Raw genomic sequence first — 20801 nt, 5'->3', positions numbered from 1 at the left:
GTACTTACAATCCATTATGATGCTTTGCATGAAGATTCCAATCCCTGAAAATTCAAAATTCCCATCTCAATATTTGTTTTAATCTTGGTGGTCCTGCTAATTACCTGTGATTGGCTGAGCACACACAGGATTGCTATCTGTTCCTCAGAGATTGGGATGATAACAGTAGAGGAGAAGAACCATTCGCACCATTGACTGAGAGGTTATACATGAACATAGAAAGAACTCCACATTGATAACTTTGTCATATTGGTCAGGTGTGAGCAATTCATGAAGTTAATGAACACCACTGGAGGAAAGATGCAAAGAAAACGATTGAGCCATGGTACATTGATGAGAACATTTATTGGGATGTAGATCATGACTGATGAATTGTCTATTTACCCTTCGGTCATGAAGTTGAATTTGAATAGAGTGTTTTATCATTCCAGCCCTCTCAACAACGTTTGATGGGATTTTTAATGGTTATTTCTAACTCTGCCTTTTTAATTATATTTGTTATCCCAGCAATAAAATGATTAAAAACTGGATAATGTATCTCAGTCATAAATGTATCCTTGGGCTATGACCCCTGGATCAAAACTTTTATATTATCTTGAGTATTCTTCCCACAGCAAGTCTGTCCAGTCCGATGTGGATTTTATAAGTTTCAATGATATTCCCTCTCTTCTAAATTCTGGTGACTCCAAGCCCAGTTATCTCAATATCTCTTCATGCATTAGTCCCACAAATCTGTAGCATCCATAGCAGGACATTAGACTTCACTCCCATGGAAGGACATATTTCCTTAGATGAGGAGACTAAAACAACATGCAGCAATAAAGTGTTTGCATCAAACTCTTATACCATCACAGCAAGATCTCCCAGGTCTTGTACTCAAGTTCCCTTACCATAGAGGTTAATTTAACTTTTTCCTGCTTCATCTGCATGTTGACTTTCATTGACTGGTGCATATCGATATTACAGTTTTGTTTGACCTCCTTTTGTTCCTAATCTATTACCATTTAGATAATAACCTGTCTTCCACCTTTTGCCACCAGAGTAGATTACCTTATAGTCATCCACATTAAGATGCATCTGCCAATATTAGTACACATAGGAAGTAATAATGCTCCCTAATAGAATTAATTCTACAACATTAGTGAATAGATACCATTTTGCAATTCAGATTTCACTCAAGCAGGGGAAAAACTATAGGAGGAAGGATGCTTTTTAGGGAGTTACGAAGAGAGTTAAGGAAAAGGACCGCAAAGGTAACAATCTCAGGATTACTGCTTGTGCCACGAGACAGTGAGAGTAGGAATGGAGCGAGGTGGGGGATAAATGTGTGGCGGAAGGACTGGTGCAGAGGGCAGGGATTCAAGTTTCTGGATCATTGGGACCTCTTTTGGGGAAAGTGTGACCTGTACAAAAAGGACGGGTTGCACTTGAACCCGAGGGGGACTTTAAACTAGAACGGTTGGGGGGGAGGGACTCAAATAGAGAACGCTAGTAGACAGTGTGTGAGGCAGGAGGCAGAGAAGGGAAGCTCTCAGACCCAACATGTAGGGGGGAAAGAAGAAAAATATAATGAACAGAGAATAAGAGATGGCGGGTTTCTGAAATGTGTGAGCAGAGAGACAGAGGGGTGTAAAATGAGGGTAGAAGCAATAGGTAACAAGGTGAAAAGTAAAAGGGGCAGGCAGACAAATCCAGGGCAAAAATCAAAAAGGGCCACTTTTCAATATAATTGTATAAAGGGTAAGTGTGTTGTAAAAACAAGCCTGAAGGCTTTGTGTCTCAATGCAAGGAGCATTCGTAATAAGGTGGATGAGTTGAATGTGCAGATAGCTATTAATGACTATGATATAGTTGGGATCACGGAGACATGGCTCCAGGGTGACCAAGGCTGGGGGCTGAACATTCAGGGATATTCAATATTCAGGAGGGATAGACAGAAAGTAAAAGGAGGTGGGGTAGCATTGCTGGTTAGAGAGGAGATTAACGCAATAGAAAGGAAGGACATTAGCTTGGAGGATGTGGAATCGATATGGGTAGAGCTGCGAAACACTAAGGGGCAGAAAACGCTAATGGGTGTTGTGTACAGGCCACCTAACAGTAGTAGTGGAGTTGGGGATGGCATCAAACAGGAAATTAGAAATGTGTGCAACAAAGGTAAAACAGTTATAATGGGTGAATTCAATCTACATATAGATTGGGTGAATCAAATTGGCAAGGGTGCTGAGGAAGTGGATTTTATTGGAATGTATGCGGGATAGTTTTCTAAACCAACATGTAGAGGAACCAACGAGAGAGCAGGCTATTCTAGACTGCATATTGAGTAATGAGGAAGGGTTAGTTAGCAGTCTTGTTGTGCGTTGCCCCTTGGGCAACAGTGACCATAATATGGTTGAGTTGTTCATTAGGATGGAGAGTGACATAATTAATTCAGAAACAAGGGTTCTGAACTTAAATAAAGGTAACTTTGAGAGTATGAGACGTGAATTAGCCAAGATAGACTGGCAATTGATTCTTAAAGGGTTGACGGTGAATATGCAATGGAAGGCATTTAAAGACCGCATGGATGAACTACAACAATTATTCATCCCAGTTGGCAAAAGAATAAATCAGGGAAGGTAGTGCATCCGTGGATAACAAGGAAAATCAGGGATAGTATCAAAACAAAAGATGAAGCATACAAATTAGCCAGAAAAAGCAGCCTACCAGAGAACTGGGAGAAATTCAGTCCACAGAGGAGGACAAAGGACTTAATTAGGAAAGGCAAAATAGATTATGAAAGAAAACTGGCAGGGTACTTAAAAACTGACTGCAAAAGTTTTTATAGAGAAAAATATTAGTTAAAACAAATATAGGCCCCTTGCAGTCAGAAACAGGTGAATTGATCATGGGGCACAAGGACATGGCAGACCAATTGAATAACTACGTTGGTTCTGTCTTCACTAAGGAAGACTTAAATAATCTGCCGGAAATAGCAGGGGACCGGGGGTCAAATGAGCTGGAGGAACTGAGTGAAATCCAGGTTAGCCAGGAGTGGTGTTAGGTAAATTGAATGGATTAAAGGCCGATAAATCCCCAGGGCCAGATAGGCTGCATCCCAGAGTACTTAAGGAAATAGCCCCAGAAATAGTTGATGCATTAGTGAATCTGTAGTGAATCTTTTGATTCTGTAGTAGTTCCTGAGGATTGGAGGGTAGCTAATGTAACCCCACTTTTTAAAAAGGGAGCGAGAGAGAAAACGGGAAATTACAGACAAGTTAGTCTAACATCGGTAGTGGGGAAACTGCTAGAGTCAGTTATTAAAGATGGGACAGCAGCACATTTGGAAAGTGGTGAAATCATTGGATAATGTTAGCATGGATTTATGAAAGGTAAATCATGTCTGACGAATCTTATAGAATTTTTTGAGAATGTAACTAGTAGAATGGATAAGGGAGAACCAGTGGATATGTTATATTTGGACTTTCAGAAGGCTTTCGACAAGGTCCCACATAAGAGATTTGCATACAAACTTAAAGCACACGGTATTGGGGGTTCAGTATTGATGTGGATAGAGAACTGGCTGGCAGACAGGAAGCAAAGAGTAGGAGTAAACGGGTTCTTTTCAGAATGGCAGGCAGTGACTAGTGGGGTACCGCAAGGCTCAGTGCTGGGACCCCAGCTATTTACAATATATATTAATGATTTGGACGAGGGAATTGAATGCAACATCTCCAAGTTTGCAGATGACACGAAGCTGGGGGGCAGTGTTGGCTGTGAGAAGGATGCTAGGAGGCTGCAAGATGACTTGGATAGGCTGGGCGAGTGGGCAAATGCATGGCAGATGCAGTATAATGTAGATAAATGTGAGGTTATCCACTTTGGTGGCAAAAACAGGAATGTAGACTTTTATCTGAATGGTGGCCGATTAGGAAAAAGGGAGATACAACAAGACCTGGGTGTCATGGTACACCAGTCATTGAAAGTAGGCATGCAGGTGCAGCAGGCAGTGAAGAAAGCGAATGGTATGTTAGCATTCATAGCAAAAGGATTTGAGTATAGGAGCAGGGAGGTTTCACTGCAGTTGTACAAGGTCTTGGTGAGACCACACAATAAAATACAATATTTATTGTCATTTGAACCTCAGTGAGGCTCAAACGAAACTCTGTTTCTACAGCTATACAAACAAAAACGATTCCTACTAGACACACAACCAATTTAATTCACACAAACATCCATCACAGTGAACCTTCTCCTCACTGTGATGGAAGGCAAAGACTTTTCTCTCCCCTGCTCCCCATTTTTCTCCCGATGTTGAAGCCCCAGGCAGGCGATGGTAAGTCCCACGGCCATTTTAGGCCACGCCGGGCGATGTACGGCTCCGCTCCAGGCCCAAAAGTCACAAAGTTGGAGCCCCCGGCGGGCACTGGAATGTCCCGCGGCCATTAAAGCCGCGGCAGGCGATGTACGGCCCTGCTCCGGGTCGTTCCAACCCCGTGACACGGGCTGGAGAAGTTGCGTTGTGGGAGCTCCGGAAAGCGGTCTCCCACCCGGACCCGCGAGCTCCCGATATCACAGTCCACCGGACCTGCGGCTGCAGCTGGAGCCTCCGAGCTCCGGGCTCGGGCCACAGCAGCGAGCCACCACCGCTCTCCATGCTCCGAGGCCGGCCAGCCCCATGATGGTACGTCCGCAGCTCCGCAGGCTCTGCGACTGGAGCCCCCGATCCGCAGTGCTAGGCCCTAACAACGGAGACCCGACAGGGAAAAGGTCGGGTCTCCCGTGCACGGAAGAGATTTTTTTAAGTTTCCCCCTCCCTCCCCCTCGCTCCCCACATATACACAGGTAAAAACACTATTAAAAAAAACACAACAACTACATTTAACTAGACAAAAAAAAAAAAAAAGACAGCCAGGCTGTAGGGGCCGCTGCAACAGTGTCGCACCGCCAACCGGAAACTTGTGTACTCCACACCTGGAGTATTATTTTTATTTTTTTAGTATGTTTTTAATGTTTCTTTGTGTGTTTTGTGTGGGGGGTGGTGTGGGGGGTAAGGGGGACCCGCTTTGGTCGCCTCCTCCACGGAGAGGCGAGTTTTTCCAGGTCGCCTCCCCCGTGGCCTAACATCAAGGATCGACGCGGCCTTTCCCGGAGACGCGCCCGGGGCTTCAGCGGCGGGCGCAGCGTGGACTCTCGGCGTGGAGCGGGTGAGCCCTCGCTGGGGCTCGCTGGAGGGGAGCGCTCCGTTTCGCTGGCCCGGGGCAGCCGGCAGCCTGAAGTCGCAGCCTGAAGCCGCGGTCTGCAGAGCTCCAGCTGGTGCGGCGTCTACAGCCGGGGGAAGAAGAAGCCATCACTGCCGGCCCGCGGCCGACTTCTACCGCGGGTCCGGCATGGACTTACCATCACCCCTGGAGGGGAGCTTCGACCGCCGGCTCTGCAGTCTACGGTGCTTCTGGCTGCGGCGGGGACTTAAATCTTGACCGCCGGTCTGCGGCCTACAACAACTTAAAGCCGCGGTCTCCCGTGAGGAAGAGCCGATCCTGGACTGACTCTGGACTCTGGTCCTGACCACGGGGGGGAAATGGAGGAGGACTGGCCAAATGTTGTGCCTTCCACCACAGTGATGAATGCTGTGGTGGATGTTTGTGTTACAGTTTTATTGTGGTTGTGTGTTCTTTATTATTGTATCGCTGCAGACAACCCAAATTTCCACCAGCCTGGCTGTGTGGCTGTGTGGCAATAAATTATATCTAATCTAATCTAATCTACAGTTTTGGTCTCCTAATCTGAGGAAGGACATTTTTGCCATAAAGGGAGTACAGAGAAGGTTCACCAGACTGATTCCTGGGATGTCAGGACTTTCATATGAAGAAAGACTGGATAGACTCGGCTTGTACTCGCTAGAATTTACAAGATTGAGGGAGGATCTTATAGAAACTTACAAAATTCTTAAGTGGTTGGACAGGCTAGATGCAGGATGATTGTTCCCGATGTTGGGGAAGCCCAGAACAAGGGGTCACAGTTTAAGGATAAAGGGGAAATCTTTTAGGAATGAGATGAGAAAAACATTTTTTACACAGAGAGTGGTGAATCTCTGGAATTCTCTGCCACAGAATGTAGTTGAGGCCAGTTCATGGGCTATATTTAAGAGGGAGTTAGATGTTGCCCTTGTGGCTAAAGGGATCAGGGGGTATGGAGAGAAGGCAGGTACGGGATACTGTGTTGGATGATCAGCCAAGATCATATTGAATGGCGGTGCAGGCTCGAAGGGCCGAATGGCCTACTCCTGCACCTATTTTCTATGTCTATGTTTCTATGTTTCACAGTTCAATAGATCATGTATTTGAAGACAACTGTCTTCCTTTGTAAACGTGTCGTGTTGGGCCATATTGATAACATTTAAAAATAATAATTCAGTCTTGGTTAATGTGATAGACAAATAAACCATCAAAATTGTTAGTTTATAATAGCACATGATTTCCAAGTAAATCATTTAAATAATAACATTCAGTAATATTGCAATTGAAGCAAAGCGTTATTAGATCAAGGTACTTGAAAGAGGTTTTTGATTGTGTTTTTAGACATCCAGCTGCCTAAAGAGCAGTTTAACTGTGCAATGTACAAATGTTTCCATATCACATGGATTTACTGCATCGTGATTCTTGTGCCAATATAACACAGCATTGACACGTTTCAATAAAACGTTCAGGTCATTAGTGCTATTATGAGAAAGCTTGGTTTCATTATCAGAAAAGAAGGATGTAATGATCTCATTTGAGAAACAATGCCTTTTTAAAATACATATTTATTTTGCTACCTCAAAAGCAAGAATGATAATACTCACTGCAGCTAGTGAGAAAACATGAGTAAATTCTGATCTTTATGTCAACAACATGGACTGCATGTAGTTCACAATCAAAGCAGTGATGAGAGTTGCATTTAACATGCACCATAGAATGAGAAGCTATTCAGACCCCATGAGTCTGTTATTATTTCTTGATATTACTTCCAATTTTGGTTATAAACATCAGAATTGGTTGGCCCCCTTCGGTCATGACTGACCATGGGTGATGCATCCTAGTTTGCAGGTTATGTGTGGTCGGATGCAAGCCTGGGTGATGTCATATGGAGGAAAGGCTGTTGCCCTTGCAGCACGTCCCGCCTCTCCACGTCACTGATCGATCCAAAGGAACAGCAGGGCCGTTACAGTTTGGCACCAGCGCCGTCGCAGGAGCTGCCAGAACGAGGTTGTAGACAACGACGAACTGTCTTAGGGCTCCGACTCCGGATTTTCTTGAGGTTTACTCCTGGAGCCTTTTCCATGACTGGGTATGGCCACAAGGCAGTAGAGGTTTTAAATCAGAGTTTTCCCTCTCCTAGATGGACTGCCTTCCCAGGCTGGCGAGCCCCATCTGCCCGAGACTCATGGAGGCGGGAGCGTCTACCTTCCCGTGCAGGTCTATAGCACCTGCCCACTGCCCAAAAACGTCAGAATAAGAAATAACAAAATAGTCTGGTGCAATTAGAAATTGAATGCTTGTGCCCTGCTCTGGGTTTTTCAGTATGTTATAGTAATCATCTAAATTGTACATGTACAATGTCAATGTACATTGCTCATTGACACTGAGGCTATAGACCAATTGAAAATTCTTAAAAAGCAATCCACAAACATTGTTCCAAATATTAGATGCCTGCCCAATGTAAATAAAACTATGGAGCTGTTCTAGAGTATTACTCAGAGCATTACACAAGATTCTTGTTCAAATCTTGGAAGCCTGCCACTGCCAGTTAAATCTCTTGATTCCTGATCAATCTCTGCAAACAATAAAAATGAATTAAAATTAAATAAGATAGAAAAAAATAAGACGACGGAGTAGTTAGAAAAAAGAAAATATATCAAAATAATGCAGCTAAATGGGAGGGAGCGGGGTGGGGAGGGTGGTAGTATTTTTTGATGGTTGATATTTACTTATTTGGGCAGGCCACCGAGAGAACAGGGACTCGGTGTGGCGGAGGGGGGGGGGGGGGGGGGCACTGAGAACAAAGAGGGACCCAATGTGTACGGAAGAGCTGCAGATGCTGGTTTAAATCGAAGGTGGACAGAAAATGCTGGAGTAACTCTGCGGGACAGGCAGCATCTCTAGAGAAAAGGAATAGGTGACGTTTTGGGTTGAGACCCTTCTGCAGACCCAGTGTGGTGGGCCACCGAGAACAAAGCGGGACCATTGGGACTACATTGAAGACTTTGTAACTTTGTCGCCACTCTATACAATGTAAATAAACTCTTTGCATACATTGTGTATCAAATACAAAAACAAAGAATATCATTGTGACATGTCACATGTGATAATAAAGTACCATTTATTCATTCATTCAGATTAGTGGATATCTGACTAGTTAGCAGATGAATCTAAACAAATTTAAAGATATGGAAGAGGAAGAGAAATAATGCAATCTCCCAAAAGTAGTGCAATATGAGAATTGTGCCGATAATAATATGCCTTTGCATCGTACAGTATGTAGCGATGTTACAAAACTTACCTTCAGCGGCGCTGCACTTCTGCCACTGGCCGTGAGCGTGACTTTGGCGCCTTTGGGGGGGGGGGGGGTGGCGGGTTTAAACTGCCGTTTTCTCCTGCCTGTTGGAGGCGAACTTCCTCGGGCTGCCAGCTGCTGCAGAACAATCGATCGGACTTCCGTTCTCGGAAGTTTAAAAAAAAAAATCGCTGGACAATTTAATCGCTGGAGTAAAATAAAAAGCTATTTCTAACGTCGTCAACGCCTACAACGGGATGGATCTCAAGTAGGGAACAAAACATAGTGTAAGTCATTTATTTTACATATAAACTTGCTTTTTAGGATGACTTTAATCCAAATTCAAGAGTTAAGAGTGTTTTATTGTCATATGTCCCTGATAAAACAATGAAATTATTACTTGCTGCAGCACAACAGAATATGTAATCATGATAAATAATATAACAAAAAACTTTAAAAAAAAAATAACAGTGCAATAATAATAATAATAATAATAATAATAGTCTATTGTAGTGCAGAGCTTATGAGGTTGTAGTGCTTAATAGCCTGATGGCTATAGGGAAGAAGCTGTTCCTGAACCTGGACGTTACATTTCTCAGGCTCCTGTGCCTTCTTCCCGATGGCAGTGGTGAGATGAGTGTGTGGCCAGGATGGTGTGGATCTCTGATGATGTTGGCTGCCTTTTTGAGGCAGCGACTTCGATAAATCCCTTCGGTGGTGGGGAGTTCAGAGCTAGTGATGGACTTGGCTGTGTTCACAACTTTTTGCAGTCTTTTCCGCTCCTGGACGTTCAAGTTGCCGAACCAGGCCACAATGCTCTCTACTGTGCACCTGGAGAAGTTCAAGAGAATCCTCTTTGACATATCTAATCTCCGTAATCTTCTCAGGAAGTAGAGGCGCTGATGTGCTTTATTTATAATTCTTGGTCCTGGAAAGATTGTCGGAAATATGCACGCCCAGGAATTTGAAGTTTTTGACTCGGTCCACCATGGTCCCATTAATATAAACAGGATTGTGGGTCTTTAACCTTCCTCTTCCAAAGTCCACAATCAGTTCTTTGGTTTTGCTGAAATTGAGAACCAGGTTTTTGATCTGGCACCATTTGGTCAGTCGGTTGATCTCACTTCTAAACTCTGACTCATCACCATCTGTAATTCGTCCCACAACGGTGGTGTTGTCGGCGAACTTGAATATGGAGTTCGCACTATGTCCGGCTGCACAGTCATGAGTATAGAGTGAGTGTTATTGTAGATAGCAATGATGGTTGACAAAAAATACAGCAGGATCTTGATCAGTAGGGCAAATGGGCTGAGGAATGGCTAATGGAGTTTAATGCAGATAAGAGTGAAGTGTTGCATTTTGGGAAATCAAACCAGGACACGACTTTCACAGTGAATGGTCAGGCCCTGGGTTATGTTGTGGAAGAATCCTACAGGTCATAGGTCCTTGAGAGTGGTGTTACAGGTAGGGTGGACAAGAAGGCTTTTGGAACATTGACCTTCATCAGTCAGGGTATTGAATATAGAAGTTGGGATGTAATGTTACAAGACATTGGTGAGGCTGAATTTTGGGTAAAGTGTTCAGTTTTGGTCACTCTGCTACAGGAGGATGGACAGAGGGCAGAGAAGATTTACGAGGATGTTGCCAGGACTTGAGTGCCTAAGATTTAGGGAGAGTAGGGTAGGCGAGCACTTTACTCCTTGGAGCGCAGGAGGCTGAGAGGTGATAATTTAGAGATGTGTAAGATCATGAGGGGAATAGATAGGTGAATGCACAGTCTTTTAACCAGAATAAGGGAATAAAGACATAGATTTAAGGTGAGAGGGAACATATTTCATTTTGAGAGAATCTAGGGACACAGTTTATAGACACAGCATGAAAACAAGCCCTTCAACCCACCAAGTCCACACCAATCATTGATCACCTGTTTACACTGGTTCTATGTTATCCCATTTCTATATCCACTTCCTACGCACTAAGATCAATTTACAGAGGCTAATTAACCTACAAATGCGCGTGTCTATGTGATGTGGGAGGAAACTGGAGCATCCTGAGGAAACCCACTTGGTCACAAGGAGAATGTGCAAACTCTACAGAGACAGCACCTGAGGTCAAGATTGAACCTGGGTTTCTGGCGCAGTGTGGCAGAATATCTACCAGCTACGCTACTGTGCCACTTTAATAGGAACGTGAAGGGCAATCTTTTCCCAGAGTGTAGTTGGTAAATGGAACCAGTGGCGGACTGGGTCTAAAAATATTGGTTGCCAGGAGACAAAGGGGGCCCACTCACAACTACAATGCTATCTAGTGGGACGACAGATGGCACAATGGGCTAAGTGTTCGGCTGGCAACCGGAAGGTAGCTGGTTCGAATCCCGCTTGGAGTGCATACTGTCGTTGTGTCCTTGGGCAAGACACTTCACCCACCTTTGCCTGTGTGTGAATGTGTGTGAATGTGTGTGAGTGATTGGTTGTGGTCGGAGGGGCCGTAGGCGCAGATTGGCAGCCACGCTTCCGTTAGTCTGCCCCAGGGCAGAAGTAGCTTACCACCACCGAGTGTGACTGAGGAGTGAATGAATAATGTGATGTAAAGCGCCTTGAGTATTAGAAAGGCGCTATATAAATCCCATCCATTATTATTATTATTATCTTTTAACAAGGGCCCACTTGCCATCACTTGCTATCACTTCATCAGGGGCCCACTTGCCATCGGGCAAGCTGACACCCTGGCCAGTCCGCCACTGAATGGAACAAAATGCCAGAGAAAGTAGTTGAGGCTTAGCTATTAGACATATCTTGCAGGTCCCCCATGAAGACCTTGCCTATGTTCCTAAACAGGACTTGCATTTGAGCACACACTGAAGAGCAGGCGCTTGGCTTCACTATTGTTGGTCATGTGGTTCTGATACACTGTCACCATCGCGGCCTCTCCTCTCTTCTCCCCCGGCACCATGTCTGTTGATTTAACCTCAAGCTATCTCTAAACAAACCTCTGAAGGACATGGTTTCTGAGCTGGGTGCCTGGAAGCAGCAGATCAAGTCTCTCTCGTTGGTCAGCTTTAATCAGTGCTGCCTAACTTCAACTAGCCATTCACAAAATTGGAGCCTGTGGTGATGCATTAAAACGATGAAAACAATTATTATTGTAAGAGCTCAGAATTCAATACGATGATATTGATTGCGCATTGACATCTCTTTGACTGTTTACCAATGCAGCGTGAATTAGCATTGAATGAGCATTTGCTTAACTAAATTGACTTTGCCTGTTTGTTAACATCTTGGGAAAATACACAGCAGTGTTTAGACCAGTAAGACCAAAGATGTTATAGCGGGGCAAGATGGACCACTCCTGCTAAATGCAATGGGCTGACGTGTAGTACGCAACGGAACAGAACGTGGGCCTTTTTTCATCCATTTCCATAACCGGACCCGACCCGACCCGACTCGCAGTATAATCAACGTTGTGGGGGAGCAGTTTGTGATAATTAATTTAAATTCTGAAAATGGGGAGAAGATTTTTACCAAATAACTTTTATTTTTACGAGGACGTTTCCGTAACTGGCTTCCGTCTCCGCACTGTTATCCTATGGGATCTTTGGTGCAGAGACGGAAGCCGGTTACGGACATGGGGCCTTAAATTACCCATGAATCTGCCCATGACCGTACTACGTTGTTTTCGTCGAGTGGACTATCTTGCTCGCTATAGGATCTCAAGATTGCATCATCAATGAATATTGCAAGGTGTTCAGAAATCATGTCATCAATGAATATCCTTTCCCCTTATAACAGGATTAAATCGAACCTCATTAATCATGTGAAAAGATTCTGAAAAATAAATGTTCGTAAAAGGCATTGTGTGTGGAATCTGGATTTTATTTGATTCTACGTTGTCATTTATTGAATCATTTTCACTGCAATGACTATGGCCCTTTCTGAGATAAAATAATTATTGGATAACGTTGATTGAGAAGCAAAAAGTAAAAATGCAAATAAAATTATATTATTGCCATAAAGAAAGCAGTTCAACCGAGAACACAAATTGGCTGTAATCTTTCTTTGATAATGGTAAAGAAAAGAGTTATATCATGCTGGACCGACCCAATGCCTGGACTGTGTGTTGAAATCATGAGAAATAGTCTGACTGAAATTCCTATTTCTATTCCATCTATTTTTTTGGAATTTAAAACTGTATCCTCTGTTCATGATCTTGAAGTGCCAGCTCGACATTGTATGATTCACCAGTGTCCTGACATGTGGGAAATCTGCCTGCATGTGTCTCTAGTCCCCTGGAAATGCCTAGGAATCATCTCAGTACAAGGGCAGTCCAGGATGAACATTGTCAATGATACCATATCTCCTGAACGAACAAAAAAACTTCAAACCCAATCTATATGCATTCAACCTGAGACTCTTTTATCTTGTTTTTAAATTTTTCTCTCATTCTTCGGCAATTGGATTTCCACGGATATTACACGGCAAGAGATTCCCTTTTAAATGCAGGTTCCAAAAGGAAGTCGGCATTTTAAGATGGAGTCACTAGGAACTAAATTGGATTGTGCTGGAAAGCATGCACCATTTGTGATGCCCATTTGCCCCGGCAGAGGAGGGATGTGAAATTTATGCTGCTTGCTCACATCATGATGTCAATGTCCAGCCAGCACTCAATGTTGTTTATTGTCTGTGCACATCGCCACAGGGCCCAATTTCATGAATGACTACCCATCCCCCCCACCCCCTTTAAATCAGGTATTATTGATTAAAGCCAGCTTGCACCTCTTATGGAGGAGGTATCTCTGATGGAAGTAATCGATAGGTCTCGGCAGCCTACTAAAGAAATGCTGTATCTGAATGAAGGAGGCGAACAAGGTGTTCAGAAATCATGTCATAAGTAATAGGAGCAGAATTAGGCCATTCGGCCCATCAAGTCTACCACCATTCAATCATGGCTAATCTATCTCTCCCTCCTAACCCCATTCTCCCGCCGTCTTCCTATAACCCCTGACACCTGAACTAATCAAGAATCTATCTGTCTCTGCCTTAAAAATATCCATTGATAATCGCTTTGGAGATCTCTAGACGAGGTGAAGATGATCAGGGAATCAAGAAGCCCTCCGGGCACATGGGAGAACAGCAGTGGAAGGAGACATTAGTCATGGCCAAACCCCCCTAAGACATGAACGTGGTGTCACACAAAGATCAATGGTGTCTCATCTCCAGGCAGCATTCCCCGCGGAATGCACTGCCTGTCCCGAACACTGATCAATATGCCTCACTCATCACTCATTGAGCAACAAGGGTTAGCTTATGGTGAAGAAACTGGGAAGTGAGAGCTACAGCATTGCACCATCTGCATTATGTATGTGAAGAAAGATGGCAAATGAGTTTGGTATTGACTGGAAGGAGCAAGAACTGTCTGGATTGTATTCCATTATTTCAGGTGGTTCCTAGTTAGGGGCAACAGATTCGCAAATACCCCACTTGACTCTTACGCACATACCCGGCTTTGTATTCAGAATTCCCCAGCTTGCATTGATAGGTGTATATCTCAAACCCAATGGATAACAATCAGCATCACAAGGTCCTTGCGAGGCTGAACTCCAAACATCACCTTCTCTCCAGAGATGATGCCTGTCCCACTGAGTTACTCCAGCATTTTGTGTCTACTCTCGATTTACACCAGCATCTGCAGTTCCTTGTTTTTATATTCCTTGAGATTATTTAGCATCACAGAGTCCCTGTGATTATTTCTTGCTTGTGATTATTTCTAGTTTCAATAAACAGAGATGTCATGCTGCAGCTCTATAAGGCACTGGTCAGACCGCATTTGGAGTACTGTGAGCAAATTGGAGCCCTATATCTGAGGAAGGATGTGCTAGTTCTGGAAACAGTCCAGAGGAGGTTTACAAGAATTATTCCAGGAATGAGTGGGTTAGCATATGATGAACATTTGACAGCACTGGGCCTGTACCTGCTGGAGTTTTGAAGGTTGAGGGGGGACCTCATTGAAACTTACAGAATATTGAAAGGCATAGATAGAGATGACGTTTCCACTGGTGGGAGAGTCTAGGACCAGAGGTCATAGCCTCCGAATTAAAGGGCACTCTTTTGGAAAGGTGAGGTGGAACATCTTTAGTCAGAGGGTAGTCAATCTGTGGAACTCATTGCCACAGAGGGCAGTGGAGGCCAAGTCAGTGGATATTTTTAAGACAGAAATAGGCAAATTCTTGACTAGAACGGGTGTCAAGGGTTATCGGGAGAAGGCAGGAAAATTGGATTAGGAGGCAGAGATCTGCCACGATTGAATGGTGGAGTAGACTCGGTGGGCTGAATGGCCTAATTCTACTCCTATAATTTGTGATCTTTTGAAACCAAGTATGTGCCACAAACTTGTAGTTGGAATATTCCAGACAACTCCTAATTCCCAGATGACAGTGTTCTCCATTATCGGAGGAGCAGTCATGCAGTCTCTGGCCAGCGGAAGCTCTGAAATCATTGAAGGTGACATTACAATCAAGTCAAATCATCCTTCCAATCCACTGCCAACTTAATCCACATTATTGGTGCCCATAACTAGAGAAATCAGGGAAGTTCTAAATACATTTTGAATGAGAATCTGCAGGAGGTACCTCTCACTGCCATCCTCCTTCACCATAACACAATCCTTGTGCCTATTGTTTCAGATAAACAGGAGGTCCCAGGTAAACAGATAGGAGAGAGCTGATGAAGGCACCTGGTATCTCAATGTGTTGCATGCAGCCGTGAGCTCAAATAGAACAAAAAAATGTTGCACTGTGAAGGTATGATTCAGATATAGTGAGGCTCAGGTTCGGGGAAATATGCATCTCAGGTACTAGCTACTGAAGGTGAATCTCAGGTAATGACTTTGGTGGGACAGGTACAGAGGAAGATGATGGGTTGGCACACTGGTAGTCTTGCTTGAAAAATCTAGGCACATGATGGATTGTCATTCTAACCTTGTACAGGTCTTGGCCATGGCTTCATTATAGTATGGATAGTGGTCACAGTCTATTTCAACACATGCAGACTTGATGTCTGAAGTCTTAGATTCCAAAGCAACACGGCAGAAAGTACCAATTGAGTTGCTGCACTGGAGGTTCACATATCCACCATGCAAGTTCTGAGTGCTGTTAAATGATATTGGGTTCTCACATTGAAACAACAGGAAATGGCTCCCGATACTACCTTATTTCTCCCTCTTCTTCCTTCCTGTTACTCCCCCTACTATTCCACAACTGCTGGCAAGGGTTACGCTTGTCTGTTTGGCAGGTTTCCCAGCAGTTAACGCAGATTTGGAGATTTGCTCCATTATGTGCAGCAAGGTGGCTCCAGATTTATCCAGACAGCTGACGAATCAATCGTTTAATCAGCTCAGTGATTGTGTGTGTATGTATGAGTGATTCCCATGATAAGATTTCTTTTTCTGGTGTATTAGTTTCAGTCTGAAATTAGGAGATGATGGTGAGAAGGCAGTATTGTCCCCCAGTAGCAACCCTTTGGTCAGGTGTAATGGCTTAAAAACAGAAGCCACATGACTGATACAAAATAAAAGCATATGAATCCTACCTATTATTAGAATATGGCTATTACTATGCTCAAGTTGTGGTCCTGACCACATGACTGATACAAAATAAAAGCATATGAATCCTACCCAGTTATTAGACTATGTCTATTACTATGCTCTAGTTGTGGTCGTGACCTATTTCAAATCCTTTGCATTTACAAAACATCTCATGTTAAAAAATGTTTGCCTTAAAATTATATGACTGCAATCAATGGATTCCCCTATATATCTATACACTGTAAATGGATCGATTGTAATCAGTCTTTCTGCTGACTAGTTAGCACGCAATAAAAGCTTTTCAATGTACCTCAGTATACGTGATAATAAACTAAACTGAACAATCCATCCGGGATCCCGGAATGCGGTCAAACACTGCTATCCATTCAATCCTGGGAGCCCTTAGCTGGGAAGGATTTGAATTCTTATTTTCTGGAGAAGACAGTGTTTGTGACCTCTCTATTGTAATGTGTACTGCAGACTGTGAAGTGGTCTGTGCACCAGCCTAGAAAACAAAAAACATGAACTGATGACCTTTCCAGATTCCAGCAGTCCTGTTCTTGTTCTGCTCTGCTTTACTGCCAGTGGCTGGAACACATGGAATAACTCCATCTGCACCTCCTTAGTAAAGCCGATTCTCTTAAGCTATTGTTCATTGCTCTAATGTAGACAGAATAAATACTTTCTAAATCCCCTCTGTGAATATGGCATCCAGGTGAGTACTCTTTTTTCCCCTATTTCTAACAACTTGATCTATTCTGCATACCCTCGTCCTTCATGTTATATTGCACTTTTAGTGGAACTGTCTTCAGAGTTTCCACATCCAGAAACAAGAGGTTTCTGTGGCCTCCAGCACAAATTAACTTCCTTCTGGCAAATGAGTTAGACTGCCAAAACTATCATATGGCCCAGAAGCACACCAATGCCAAAGGACACACTTTAACTGATGACACCATTAAAAGGTGCAGATTGAAGATTTTCCTTTCTGCTGCCAAATACTATCCTCTGCATTTGTCAAACACAGGCTGTTTGCTATATCATTAAGGCCAAATATAGTGGAGCTCCTGTCTGGTAAGTGTGACAACATAACCTGCCTAGTCTGCATAGTTTCAGCATAAGCAAATGCTTTTGCTGCTACAATCCTTCCCAACGTGACAAATGGTGTGAATTATACTAGCATTGTGCAGAATCTTGGACGCATATCATAACTCATAGTGTCTATGGTGTCTGAACTAAATTTCCTGATCACCTTGCAAATGCATTTCTGAAACAATTATTTACTTTTTGCTGGAAGCTATTTTGCTTTGCTAACATCTGCCAGTTTTTTCGGGATCCATGTTGATTTTCCACAACTTTAATTGCAAATTCAGTTCGATTTCAATTTGTAATTTAAAAAATACAAAAGAAAAGAGGCAAGGCAAATTATATGTCATTAATTGTGGATTACTTCATCCATCTTTTATCATGAAGTCTTATCACATTGAGAACATCTGCATTGGAACAAAGCCTAAAAAAACTGCCCAAAGAAGGGTCTCTACCCAAAACTTTACCAATGCATGTTCATCAGAAATAGGGTTGCCAACTGTCCCGCATTAGCCGGGACATCCCGTATATTGGGCTAAACTGATTTGTCTCGTATTTGACTGCTACTACTCGGGTTGAGGGGACTGTCAGGTCCTGCCTCACCCGTCCCGACATAGTGCAGCCCATGGAGTGCAGCAGCAGCGCCTCGCCCGTGGCCCCGTCGGACAGCAGCATGGCCAGCTGTCAGACCTTCGGACCTTCGCTTACGGCTGACACTACCACCCCGCCTGGCTGATCGGTTCAGTTGTTTGAGTTGGATGGGGTGCCGGACATTGCGCGCGACGTCGCGTGCAAAATCCGGCGTCCAGGCCAAAACTCCTCAGCTGGCTGGGCATTGTGTGCAGTCCAGCACCCGAGCCAACTCATCATTCACCTAGCCACGGCCGAGTCAGTCAACGAATTGCCGTTGGGAATTTGTCCTGTATTTTGCCCTTTTTTTCCAGTTATTTGGGAGTGAGAAAGTTGGCAACCCTAACCAGAGATGTCTGACCTGCTGAATTACTCCAGCGCATTGTGTTATTTTTGCAAACCAGCATCCGCAGTTCCTTGTATTTTCCCCACAATGTGTTGATGTGCTATGCAGTTAACGTCATTCCCTGAAAATGGGCATTTAGCAACTTCTAGGATGAGCTGGTAAAGAAGGACAGTCAGGCTCATCACAGCTATGAATCATTGTGCATTTAGATAATCTGATGATCAGCAACATCACTCAGTCGGTCGGGGTACATATGTATTAATCAGGTTATTAGTACATTGTTTGCCACGCACAGTGGCACAGCTGGTAGGGCTGCTGCATCATAGTGCCAGAGACATGCGTTTGATCCTGACCTTGGGTCCTGTCTGTGTGGAGTTTGCACATTATCCCCATGATCGCCTGGGTTTCTTCCGGGTACACTGGTTTCTTCCCACATCCCGTAGACATGTGGGTTTGTAGATTAATTGGCCTCTGTAAAACTATCCCTCGTGCGCAGCGAGTGGATGAGAAAGTGGGATAACATAGGATTAGAGTGAATGGGTGATCACTGGCCAGTGTGACTAGGTGGCTGAATGGCCTGTTTCCATGTTGTATCTCTAAACAGAACTAAACTATACTAAAATAACTTTCCCCATGGACAACTGGCAGCAGACTCAGGTCTTCGGAATGGTAAGATTTCTGAGTGTACCATCGATGGCAGTTACTGTAACCAAATGGGCACCTGAACTTAGTGCACCAATGCAAGAGTTTCCACCCACTAATACAATACATAAGAATGTGAGAACAGGATTAAACCATACTGTCCCATGAGACTTTTCCATGATTCATTGAAATAAAGGTGATCTGCAATTTGATTCCAGAAGCCCCAACTCCCTTAATACCATTTGTTAAGAAAATATGCTTAAAATAAACAAGTGGCCCAGTGTCAATTGTAAAAGAGAATTCAAAAATTCTACCAAGGAAGTCTCGTAAGTAATACTGAAGAAAGCATTGATTTACCATAGATATTAACAGATTAAGTGATGGGCAAATCTGTGGAAAATGGATTTCAATGTTGCCACAGATTTATCTTTGCATGTAACAGTGTTCTCTAACTTTACCACTGGAAGGTCTGGCTCTAATTTTTAAATTGTGCTCCTGGTCCTAGACTCCCCAACCAGCGGAAATAATTTCTCTCTATCCTATTAGTTCCCCTTAATACCTTGAAACCTTCTAAATTTTAGGGAATGCTAGTCTTCAATAATCTCTTCTCATGATTTAACTCTTGTCTGGGCATTATTCGGATAGATCTCTGCTGCATTTTCTCCATGGCCATGCCATGCCAAACTGGCGTGTTCAGAACAGATGGTAGTTTACCAGGTTGTTTTGCTGATCATACAGCTTCTCTCTCCATCCCTTCTATTCCCCGAAGTATAAATGTTTAGCAATCCATTAGCCTTTTAAAAATTATTTTCTGCACCCGCCCATGATAGTGTAGTGGAACACAAAGTTCTGAAGGAACTCAGTAGATCATGTAGCATCTAATCAGGAAATCACTTCCCAGACGCTGCCAGACCCGCTGTGTTCCTCCAGCACTTTTGATCAGTTTTGATCAATATTCCACCACCTGCAGTCTCTAGTGTCTCCATGAATGTTTAGCAACCTATTACATGGGTCTCCAAGGTTTTTTTTTAATCACTTTCCCATGTTTAACATAGAAACATAGAAACATAGAAAATAGGTGCAGGAGTAGGCCATTCGGCCCTTCGAGCCTGCACCGCCATTCAATATGATCATGGCTGATTATCCAACTCAGTATCCTCTACCTGCCTTCTCTCCATACCCTCTGATCCCTTTAGCCACAAGGGCCACATCTAACTCCCTCTTAAATATAGCCAATGAACTGGCCTCAACTACCTTCTGTGGCAGAGAATTTCAGAGATTCACCACTCTCTGTGTGAAAAATGTTTTCCTCATCTCGGTCCTAAAAGATTTCCCCCTTATCCTTAAACTGTGACCCCTTGTTCTGGAAACTTTTCAATATTTAGAAAGTTACTTGTCCTATCCATTTCAAAGCAAAGTTGATGACTTCATATCAGCCTACGGTGGAATGTTTTTCAACAGATCTGCTGATTCATTTACTCTATTGTATGATGTTTTAATTGTTTACAGTATGGTCTCCTTTTGATTCTGAATGTGCAACTTTCGATCCATCATAATACTCCAAAAGCGGTCTATCGAAAATCCTACAAAGCTGCGTCATGACTTCCTGACTCTTATACTTAATGCCTTGACCAATGATGGCAAACACCATATATGCCTTATTTAACACTCTATCTACTTGTGTAACCACTTTCAGGGAACTATGGACTCGGATCTATACATGACTGCTCTTAAAGGTCTTGTCATTAACTGTATTTTTTCCTCTTACATTTGTTCTCCCAAAGTGCAACATCTCACACTTGCTTGGATTAAACTCCATGTGCCATTTCAGTAGTTGATCTATATCACGCTGTATACTTTGACAGCATTAATCACAGTCTGTAACTCCAGCAATCATAGTGTTGTCTGCAAAATAACTAACCAGCCATCTTCATATATTTTCAAGTCATTTACATTCACATATTGTGCCAGGATAATGGTGATGAGTGTGCAGGTGTTCAGGAACCGTTAT

Source organism: Amblyraja radiata, chromosome 1, assembly GCF_010909765.2.
Source record: "Amblyraja radiata isolate CabotCenter1 chromosome 1, sAmbRad1.1.pri, whole genome shotgun sequence".
NCBI classification, from domain to species: domain Eukaryota; kingdom Metazoa; phylum Chordata; class Chondrichthyes; order Rajiformes; family Rajidae; genus Amblyraja; species Amblyraja radiata.
This window is presented reverse-complemented; position numbering follows the sequence as displayed.